Genomic DNA, 9,464 nt, shown 5'->3' on the forward strand with positions numbered 1-9,464 from the left:
ACTATGGCATCTAGCACATCATTACTTGTGTAATAGTATATCCAACATCATCTGATGGAGCAATTCATTAATCTGAGGAAGTATCCAATCAGACCCTCAACTTTTTAGTCCCTTCTCAAAGTATCGCATATCTAAAAGATAGGATTTGCATGAGCCAATAGTTGGTATTGGAGGTGGGAAAGAAGAAAACAGAAAAAAAGTATGAATTAATTAGTGAATTAATTGCTATTAAAAAGCAATCTAACTGGATGCCTTTGGTTCATGCTTGCACTCCTAACTACTCAAAAGGCTGAGATTTGAGGATTGTGGCTTGAAGCCAACCAGGGAAGAAGAGTCCATGATCTTGTTTCCACTTAACCATCAAAAAGCTGGAAGGGATGATGTGACAGAGTACCAGTCTTGAACACAAAAGCTCTTAGTTCAAACCTTGGTAATAGCACAAATAAGTAAATGAATAATCTAATCATTGACTTTTGAGCAGCGGAATGCTGCTTTCCTGAAAGAGTTCTGCAGTTGTGAATGTGTACCAAGCAGTAGACAGACTGAATTCAATGGTGACCTACAATATAACCAGCCTTCAATACTATGAAGATGTCATGATTCATTTTACAAGGCAAGCACTCTACCACAAGGCCATATTTCCAGGCGTCATGATTCATTTTAAAACAGAATGGCAATGTAGATCACTTTTTACTCTTTTTTTGTTCCGACAAAGGATGGTTATTGTAAGGATGGATCGAATGGGTGTTTGTACAAAGGTTCTCACTTTAGAAACAAGTGCAACAGTGGATTACCCTATAGCCCCCTTCCCTCCCTGCAGATACATCTCCAAGATGCCACCTACACTTGTCTGTGTGTCTGACACCTAGCCAAGAGTTCTTTTTTTGTAATTTATTTATTAATTAAACAAATTTTTTTTGACAAGGTGTTGTGCAAAAAGGGTACAGTTACATAGTAGGGCAGTGTGTACATTTCTTGTGATATCTTACACCCTGTTTTTCTTTCCCTTCCCTAGGTCAGGTAGACATATATACAATACACAATGTACCAAAAACATATACAGTAGCCACGTGGCCTATGCCAAAGAAAATTCGCCTAGGGCTTTAAATGTAATGTCGACATTAGACAATATGTCGACAATATTTTTATATGAATGTACATACATAACTTTTGAGCTATTGTGATCCACTGAGAGGTCAATTTTTGACCTTTATATGTTGAGTAGTTGTATTATTTTAGTTACATAATGTTGGGTCACTGACCCAATCCTGTGGGAAATACCATTTGACAAGAAGTTTTTGGTTTCACAGACCTGGTCTCTACTGTCTCCCCGTCACCCCATCTTAACAGTCATATATCAGGGAGATCATGCCCCTTTGTTTTCTGTGTTCTAGGCTTGTCTCGCTCAACATTATTTGTTCAAGTTCTGACCATTTCCCTGCGAATAACAATATTTCACCAATCCTAATCGCTATGTAGTATTCCATTGTGTATAGGTACCATATTTTTTGGATCCATTGATATGTGGAGGGGCATCTGGGTTAATTCCATATTTTGGCTATTGTGAATTGTGCAGCAATAAACATGGAAGTGCAAATGTCTTTTTGATATCTTGGAACCTGCTTTTCAGGATAGATGCCTAGAAGTGGTATTAGCCAAGAGTTCTTCCCAAATATTGGACAAACACTCTTCTTCCTTCACTTCTAATCTCCAGGGAAAGTTAAGGTTGCCCTTTGTCCTTTACAAACTACCCTCAGTTTCCCCTTAAACAGTGACCTGCCTTCTGTCTTAGTAAGTTGTTGAATGTTCTAAGTAAAACTTCAGACATGGTCTATGCAACCCTTTACTTTCCATCTCGGTGTTCCAGAAGCTTCAAAGATATTACAAGGAAGCCAGCTGAGTAGGTAAGTAATGTAGAATGGAAGCCGAATTCTCTTCTTCCCAGAGATACCTAACTTTTTTACCTTATTCTGCAGACCCCCATTAGCATTAGAGAATTCAACTACAAGGGCCAAGGTAGAAGTTTATTTTTTATTTTTATTTATTTATTTTTTTGGCCAGTCCTGGGCCTTGGACTCAGGGCCTGAGCACTGAAGGAAGGAAGGAAGGAAGAGAGGAAGGAAGGCAGGAAGGAAGGCAGGAAGGAAGGAAGGAAGGAAGAAGGAAGGAAGGAAGGAAGGAAGGAAGGAAGGAAGGAAGGAAGGAGTAATTATCTTCTAGAAGGTAGGAAGATACAATAAACATATGGAACTTTGGATTCAAGTAGACCCAGTTGTATGACCATACGTGTCTTAACATTTCTAAACCTCTCTTTCCCTGTTTCCAAAATGTGAATAACACCAGTATTTCTTATAAGAATGCCTTATAGGAGCCCAGTGGAACACAACTGAGCCTGAGCATTTAATTTATATATATATTTAACATACTGATTTCCATAGAGGATCCCAAGCAAAGATATTTAAGATTCTCAGTGGAGCTTCTTCATTCCTCCCCCAGTTCTGTCCATAACAACATCAATATTTATAATAATTCTTATGTTTATTTTTATTGACTACCATGTTCATATAATGTAATGATAATAATAAGAGAAGCAGTGTTGGGGCTAGAACTCAGAGCTTCTTGCTTGCTGGCAAGCAACTTGAGCCAAGCACCAGCTCTTTTTGTCTTGGTGTACTTTTCAGGAAAGGTCTTACACTTTTGCCAGGGCTAGCCTCTGACCATGATCCCTGGCCTCCATTTTGAATTGCTGCGATTACAGGGCTATACCACTTGTGAAACCCTCTATGTGGATTTTTAAAATATGACTTCATTTGGATTGTTCAAATTTCATAGCACAACATAAAGTCTTTAATATATAGCTTAATGCTGAGTAAATAATTGACAGATTGATTAAGAAAGTTAAAAATTGGTGACTTTGCAATATTACCCCAAACAAATTTGGGCATATGAAAATATTCCTAGAAATTAATATATGCACTATAAATATATTGGTCTATATATTGAAAAACAAACTCATTTTGAAGTTAGTGACTTCATGAATTAACAAAACTACAAAGACCATCAGTAAAATTTATTTCACTTAGACCCTTTCTCCTGAGAACTTGACTTCTGTTTCTTGAGCCACTTCACCAATGATCTGCAATAGTCTAGTTTTCTGACCTCACAACTCCCATTTAAAGATGAGCTGCACTCAGGAAAATAAAATTTTCATAATATCCCAGAAGTTTAACTTCTGCATCTGAAGTATGAATACTGATAGAGTAATGTCAGATTACTTAAAAGCCAGAGGCCTACTTTTTTATGATGAGCAGATCTTGAGGAAATAAAACAAATCACACTGAAGACTTTGGTGATGTTTAGCTGTGCAAAACATTTGCCCTGGTGTCCTTTTAGAAGTGAGATCTGCCTTCAGAAGAGTTCTGACATACAGATGTCAGTGTTTAGAAGATACTAAAACATATTTAGTGTCTGAACTTAGAGATACCATACTGTATTGCTCCAATGAAAATTGAGGCAGTTGATAACAATATTGGCTTATACTCAAGAGACTAGCCTTCTCCTCCCAGATCTCTGGGTAGTTCAAGAATCTGAGGCATTCCATTCAATTTCTGCATATGCGCATATATATTAGTTATAGAACAAAAATAATGTCATTTTTCTTCACAAGAATGTTGAAAAATCTAAGAAAATGACAGTAAAACTAATTTAGTCCTTTACAGAGACATCTTAGATAAAGACATGTTATTTTTTAAGAGGGTGGATTCAACTATAAAAGGAACAATTGTCATGCATCTCAAATTAAGCCACGTTTTAACAATGAGCATAATAAGCCACTAAGTATTTATTAAATTATTCTCCTTTTCTTCCACTTACCTGCAAATTCTAAGAGTAACATATTTATCCTTCACATCACAAAGGCAACATTCATAGATAGTTGCAAAAATTGTGTCATTAAACACATCACAATTGCTCATACATTATACTTCTTCCTTATATTTTAGTACTAGTCGAGATGCCAGGATTTGAAACAGTGAGTGTAAAAAAAAAAAACCAGCATTTCTCTTTATTAAAGAATGTATAATATATGTCACCATGATCCGTTTTTTGCTTTGTAGCTCAAAAGAGCTGAGTGATTATTGCAGATCTACATTATCTGGAGTTGTGAGGGGGGCTATTACTTGAGAAAAGGGTTTCAAAGACATGTTTGCAAGTGATGATGTGAATATTCTCATTTTTAAAGTTCTTATAACAGGCAATAGCAAAATTGTGTTTGTATGAAAAACTGTTTGTTCAACCTAGATGAAATCTGAAACTCTTGAAGACTGTCTGGGATACAGGAGGTCTGAACTTGAGGGAAGAGGACTTTGAAGAGTGTATTCATGGTCTGGGATAAAAGGACATGACTATCCAGCAAGAGCACTTGAAGTTTGGTCTTTCCAGAAGCAGAAAGGAGCTCATGATATGAATAGAATGTGGGTGACAAAACTATAGGGTACTGGAAAGATCATAATCTTAGTGATTGCTCAAAAAGAATTGTCCTGGTTTTTCAGAGTGAGCTGCACAGAAAAATCGGAAGCAGAGTTAGAGGCTGAACAAGGGGACAGACCTTCAGCATTCAGAACTGATAAGAAGATCCACCTTATGGGACAACAGTTCTCCAAGAGAAGGTCTGTCTGACCTCTCCCATTAGCACATTGCTTCTTGGGACATCCACAAGTTAGAAAGTCTCTCAGATATTTACTGGGAACGTGAGTTGCTATTCTCAGTTCTAAGACTACTGTTTCAGCAAGGGTCTATCCTAACAACACTAGAAATGTGAATGTCCCCATTCATAAGGAAATGGAAGGACTTGGAAAAAAAATCATACTAAATGAACTAAGCCAGACCCAAAGAAACAGACTCTATCTGTGGTTTCCCTCACTGGGAATAATTTGTACACATTTAGGATAATCCTAGCAGATGATCACAATCGCTCAATAGCTATGTCCATATGAACACATAAAATCATGCTAAGCAAAACGAATTCCAAGCTATGAGAATAAGTGGTTTACCATTTTTGTTGTTATTTTCGACGTAACATGTGAAATTATGCCCCTTATCTTTTTGTCTTTCTTTTCCATGGCTTTACCCCTCATATCGCTGTAACTGATTTTGGTACCCTGGATATTGTATATATGTGTACTGGAACTAGGGAAGGGAAAGGAAATACCAAAATCGAGAGACAAAGGGTAAAAAGACAAACCAATGCAACAGCAATACTTAAAAAACTATATGGTATAGACCAACTGTACAACTCAAGGCGGGGGGAGGTAAGCGGGGAGGGAGAAGGCAGGGGAAAATTGAGGGAGAAGGTAACAAATTGGATAAGAAATGTACAGCACTGCCTTACTTATGAAACTGTAACCCCTCTGTATATCACTTTGACAATAAAGAAATGGAAAAAAAAAAGAAATACAAATGTCTCCATGAGCACTTGCAAACATGTTATTGAAAAACATTTCCCAAGGATGTCTGAAAATACCAGAAAACTTTATTTTTTCTGAGAGATTTCTTTAACTCTGTCCTTCAAGATTTCTGTTAAGAATTTGTTAATACTTTCAAATTCCAAGAGCTTTTGGTGGCTCTCTAATAGTTTATTTGATAGAAAATTGCTCTTTTCTATATGAATGTAAGGGTTTCTTTTTGTTTCTTTATTGATTGTTCAGAAGTCATTTTGTTCTTGCTTCCTATATTAGCTCCGTTTTTTGTTCTTTCCTTGCAGTGTTTGTACTTGTTTCTGTCATTTATACCCAAGTTCTTCTTGGGGGAGTGGATTTTGTTGCCCCTGCAGCATTTCATTTACACCTCCAGGGTTGAACATTGCACCCAGTCCTGCTTCAGTTTGCTATATCATGAGTTCCAAGTCAGTCTTTAAGACTTTTAAGCTAAACCCCCTCTAACCTTTGCCTTCTCCCACTTTTGGAATGGAGGGGTCACTCCATGATGGAACCAGATGCCTCTTCCACTTCTGCAAGTGGAGCTCTTGCCCTGAAAATTCATTGCCCAATGAACCTTCTCCACTTAATCTGGCTCAAGCCACAGTGCACTCTGCTGGTGGCTTCATCTTATTGACTTCTGCCAAGGTATTATCTGTGATTTATTCCTCAACTAAGGAGAAAGAAGGCACCCTGTGCAATTTTCTGGGGGCTGAATGACTGCCAACTCTTATTTCATTGTCTGAATTGGTTGTTTTTGTCCCTTCCTAAAGATGAGATACAGTTCGCTCTCAGCAAAGGCCCAGGTTGGTGATAGAAACTTGAAGGGCTTTTAGCTTAGAAATCTCATTGGAACCCAGCCCTTTGAGAAGCTAGTAAGAAGACGCTTCCCTCAAATTTTCATGTTCTATAGAAATGGTGTCATCTCCACAAATTACCAGGTCCTAAATTATTAATTCAGTCCCTATAATTTTCAGCATTTTAAAAGTAATTCTAAATGCTTTCTTCTTTAACATAATCTAATTGTAGTTATGAAAACCTTTTTCAAAGTATTAGATATGTTGAAGCAATCCATAGGGGTCCATTCTCCTTAATGTGTTCCACTTGAATTTTCACTAAATCAATCCAGAATAAAGTACCTGTCTACATAATATGCATAGATTTATGTTTCCAATCAACAGTAAGAAATGTAAGTTGACAATATTTGTAATTCACACCTGGGATTCATAGAAGAAGGGAAAGGAATTCCCTGAAACTACAATATTGGTACGGTTATATTCATTTTTTGTTCTTTTCATACTACACACGTTTGCTAGCATGTACTAATAACAGCAGCTCACATTGGGAGAGGCTCATTTTATTAGTATATGTTGATTAATGTATAACTTGCCCCAAACAGCATGGTATGTTCCTTCTTTCTATACATCTGTACATCCCTTCTTTTTATATTACTTTTTTTATTACCCTGCTGTTAAGAATCATGATTTACTAATTAGCTTTTTTTCACTTTCACTTAATATGGACCTTCTGTAATTCATTTGATGTCTTATACATTGACCTTTATATCTTATTATCCATCAGTATAGAGTCCCTTCACCTTATAGATGTTTGTATCTGTGATGATTTTTAGCTTAGGCTTGCAATGCTAGGATTCATTCAAGAGATTTAGCTATCAGGATACCCTTAATAGATGTATAAAATTCAGTCACCGCCTGGTGCAAGTGGCTCACACTTATAATCCTACCCTCTCAGCTGGCTGAGATCCAGAGGCTTATGTTTCAAAATCAGCCATGCAAAACAAAAAATTTTAAAAAAGTCCCTGACTCCATTTGAAATTAACTAACAAAAAAAAAAAAAGAAAAAGAAAAAAACAACAACTAGGTTAGGGGTATGGTTAGCTGAGCAAGCAAACCAAGCAAGGTGAGGCCCTGTGTTTGAATTCTAGTATTAAGGAGGAGAGGGGAAATCTGTCATTGCTTTATCAGAACATAGATTTTCAAACAATGTTGTAAGAAATGTGTTCTAACATATCTGTACAAACTAGCCAGTTTTTCCTTACAGTGAAACACCAGCTACTTATAATTAACTTGGGAGATGGAAAGGGCAATTTTTACTTATGCAGAAGATACTTTAAAAGTGTTAATATTCTATAGCCGAGTGCCAGTGGCTCAAGCCTATAATGCTAGCTACTTAGGAGACCAGATCTGAGGACTATCGTTCAAAGCTGTCCTGGGCAGGAAAGCTTGTGGGACTCTTATCTCCAATTATCTATTACAATGCTGGAAGTGGAGCTGTCTGTGGCTCAATTGGTATAGGACTAGCCCTGAAGGAAAAAAGAAAAGAGCACAGGGTCAGCTCCTAGGCCTTGAATTAAAACCTGGCACCAAAATAAATAAATAAATTAATTAATTAATTAACAAACAAATCAAGTTAATATTCTAAAATATTATGTCCAATTTGAGAACTTAAGTGAGAATAATTAAATTTGAGACCAACATCACATCACTTTCCTTTACTCATTCCATTGACTATAGGTAAGGCAAGCCGACCTCAGGGCAGCTGTTGCACTTACTGCAGGAACCACAGCGCCATCAACAGGCTGGGGGTAGTAACACCTGAGGAAGCAGGGACCCACATCCTGAGGGAGGGTTTCCAGTGAGATATTACATTTCAAGTTGTCTGGAAAGAGCTAGAGGTGAAAATGGATCCATTCTTATAGCTCCTGCTTGAAGGAAAGCAACTTCCACAGAACATAATAAGAAACAAATCTTTAAGGTTGATCAGCACAACATAGGAAAGCTAAGTCAAGACCCTGGCTCACAACTTAAAAATATTTCCCCAAGGAACATTTTGTCTTTTGCATGCTGCAAATCTTCAAGAGATCCCTTTGCATCCTAAATTCAGTAGTTCAGGTCTTTACCAGTATCTCTCTTATAATAGAGCCTAACTGGTTGTCATCAAAGGTGAAGTTTTATAGCTTTTTCAAGTTAATGTTTCAAGAACTGAAGGTTAAAAATCTCAACTAAGTGTTAAAAACAGCCAGGCCCTCCTAACTGCTTAAACCATCAACAACATAATGTTTTCTTCAGAAATAAAATTCTTAAATTTTTGTGCAAAATTTTTAACCTAAAACTGTTGTATTGTTCATTAACATTTTACTCAACTTTCATTTTTATTTTGTAATATTTGATGTTTATGGTATTCCTTAAACATTTTCCAACATTTGCCATTCTTTGACTCAAAATCCATAGCTAATATGATGGCTAATTTTGCTCTTATAGATTCAACTTATATAAAAAAAAAAAACAACTCTACATTTTCCTGATCCACTTGTCTACTGAGGGGCACCTGGGTCCATTCCATATTTTAGCAATGACAAATTGTGCTGTGATGAACATTGTTGTGCTGGTGGCTTTAGTGTGTTCTTGTTTGTAGTCTTTTGGATAGATGCCCAAAAGTGGGGCTTCTGGGTCATAGGGGAGCTCACCTTCTGAGGAACGCCCATACTGTTTTCCAGAGTGGTTGAACAAGTCTACATTCCCACCAATCATGTAGTAGGGTTCCCTTTTGGCCATATCCCCTCCAACATTTGTTATTGTTAGTTTTCCTAGTAATGGATATTCTTACTGGGGTGAGGTGGAATCTCAGTGTTGTTTTTATTCACATTTCTTTTATGGCCAGTGATGTAGAGTACTTCTTCATGTTTCTCTCGGCCATTCTCATTTCCTCTTCAGAGAAGTCTCTTTTTAGGTCTTTAACCCATTTGTTGAGGGGAAGTTGGTTTTTTAAGGATTTTTTTGGAGGAATTTAATTTTTTGAGTTATAAATACATTTTAGATATGAGGCTTTTCTCCATTGTATGACCAGTAAAGATCTTCTCCCATTCTGTGGGATTTCTGTGTATCTTGCAAGCTATGTCCTTTGCCTTGCAGAAGCTCTGCAGTTTGATGCATTCCCATTTGTCCAACATTTCTTTTTTTTGTTGCGTTT

Source organism: Perognathus longimembris, chromosome 15 (genome assembly GCF_023159225.1).
Source record: "Perognathus longimembris pacificus isolate PPM17 chromosome 15, ASM2315922v1, whole genome shotgun sequence".
Classification (NCBI taxonomy): Eukaryota; Metazoa; Chordata; class Mammalia; order Rodentia; family Heteromyidae; genus Perognathus; species Perognathus longimembris.